At 44.8% G+C, this 2,467-nt stretch overlaps 1 non-coding gene across 1 annotated transcript; it reads right to left on the bottom strand.

Annotated features, from left to right (window-relative positions):
- Positions 1-261: 261 nt before the first annotated feature.
- Positions 262-333, bottom strand: TRNAN-GUU (transfer RNA asparagine (anticodon GUU)). The gene has a single exon. It is a non-coding gene; the product is annotated as a tRNA-Asn (tRNA).
- Positions 334-2,467: the final 2,134 nt, after the last annotated feature.

Genomic DNA, 2,467 nt, shown 5'->3' with positions numbered 1-2,467 from the left:
TGCATTATCGGCTGTTATTACACATTATGTCACAATACTTATGCCTATTCTCTCTTATTTTACAAGGTTTACATAAAGAGGGAGAATGCCGGTAGCTGGGATTCTGGGCTGGAAAAGGAGCAAATATTAGAGACCTATTCTACACAGCTCCAAAATTCCTAAAACTTCACGGAAGACGTTTTCAGAATATATAAAAAATACTGAGCGCAAGAAGTTCACGAGGGGGGCCATAAAATTCTTACATTAAAGAATGAATAAAATCTCCCCAAGTTGGATTCGAACCTACGACCAGTCAGTTAACAGCCGACTGCTCTACCACTGAGCTACTGAGGAACAAGGGGGGATTCGACCTCCTAGAGTTCAACTCCCGCTCTCAACCCATGTTTGAAGTCATTACCCTTAACCGTAAGGAGGGGGATGCCTAAGGCTAGGCTTGCGACTGGAGTGAAGTCGTAACAAGGTAGCCGTACTGGAAGGTGTGGCTGGATCACCTCCTTTTCAGGGAGAGCTAATGCTTATGCTTATTGGGTATCCCTCCGTCACCCCAGAATGAAAGGGGTAATCTCGTAGTTCTTGGTCTGTGAAGATGCGTTGTTAGGTGCTCCATTTTCCCATTGAGGATGAACCTCAACCTGTGCTCGAGAGATAGCTCTCTGACTAAAAAATCTGCGGTTCCTAATGGAATAGGTAACAAAGCCACTTTGCCACCTACTGCTACTAACTCGCCGCCTCCCCACGTTAAGCTAGTACTTGTTGTTGCACCAGGAGCTGTTACGCCAGGCGCAGGCGCTGATGAGCACATTGAACTATCCATGTGGCTGAGAGCCCTCACAGCCCAGGCACAACGACCCGTTTAAAAGGGAACCATAGAAACGATGGAACCCACTATTTTTTTAGTATTATTAGAATGAATTTGTTATTTCATATAGAAATAACTGAACGGAGAACTAAGGAATCTGTTAGAAATGTTTTGAAATGGATATTGTTCTCTCTTTGATCAGGGATTGCTATATGAAAAGAAGTGGAGTTTGAAAAAGGGAACGGAATGCTCAAACCGGAACTGCTAGAGGAACAAATTTTCAATAGCATAACTTGGGCTCCTAGAATATGGCACCCTTGCGACAATCTATTTGATTGCAGGGTTTTGTTCTGAAGCAAAGATATCCGCGGAGGCCGGTTCATTCGTCCTATTCTGATATTCAGGACCAAGAGGTACTGGATTCTCTTTTGGATAGGCCCTGAAAGGAGAAGAAAGGTTGAATCTATTCCCATGCAATAGTCAAGAATTCTTGACGGTATCTAGCCGGAACAACCTGTTCTTCCTGAATACCTTGATTCAAGGACAAAGAATTTCCTGCTTTCCCCCCGGCAAGTTACCTTATATTTATAACGCTTTGGTAGTCTAGAGTAGAGACACTGCCGATAAGCAAATTAATGTGACTTGTGAGGTACAACAATTATTAGGAAATAATCGAGTTAGAGCTGTAGCTATGAGTGCTACGGACGGGTTGATGAGAGGAATGGACCCTACCTACGAGGGTGGGGGGCGCGCCCTACCCCCTGGGCGCGCCCCTACCTCGTGGGCCCCCTGGTGGCCCTCCGATGGCCATCTTCTGCTATATGGAGTCTTTCGATGAGGAAAACAAATCATAAGCCATCTTTCCAGACGAGACTCTACCGCCACGAGGCGGAACCTTGGCGGAACCAATCTAGGGCTCTGGCGGAGCTGTTCTGCTGGGGAAACTTCCCTCCGGGAGGGGGAAATCATCGCCATTGTCATCACCAACGCTCCTCTCATTGGGAGAGGGCAATCTCCATCAACATCTTCACCAGCACAATCTCCTCTCGAAACCTTAGTTCATCTCTTGTATCCAATTCTTGTCTCCAAGTCCGGGATTGGTACCTGTGGGTTGCTAGTAGTGTTAATTACTTCTTGTAGTTGATGCTAGTTGGTTTATTTGGTGGAAGATCATATGTTCAGATCCTATATGCATATTAATACCCCTCTGATTATGAACATGAATATGCTTTGTGAGTAGTTACGTTTGTTCCTGAGGACATGGGAGAAGTCTTGCTATTAGTAGTCATGTGAATTTGGTATTCGTTCGATATTTTGATGAGATGTATGTTGTCTCTCCTCTAGTGGTGTTATGTGAACTTCGACTACATGACACTTCACCATTATTTGGGCCTAGAGGAAGGCATTGGGAAGTAATAAGTAGATGATGGGTTGCTAGAGTGACAGAAGCTTAAACCCTAGTTTACGCGTTGCTTCGTAAGGGGCTGATTTGGATCCACATGTTTCATGCTATGGTTAGGTTTACCTTAATACTTTTGTTGTAGTTGCGGATGCTTGCAATAGATGTTAATCATAAGTGGGATGCTTGTCCAAGTAAGGGCAGCACCCAAGCACTGGTCCACCCACATACCAAATTATCAAAGTACCGAACGTGAATCATATGAACGT

Source organism: Triticum aestivum, chromosome 2A, assembly GCF_018294505.1.
Source record: "Triticum aestivum cultivar Chinese Spring chromosome 2A, IWGSC CS RefSeq v2.1, whole genome shotgun sequence".
NCBI lineage: Eukaryota > Viridiplantae > Streptophyta > Magnoliopsida > Poales > Poaceae > Triticum > Triticum aestivum.
The sequence above is the reverse complement of the archived record's forward strand: the minus strand, read 5'-3'. Positions and strand labels throughout refer to the sequence as shown.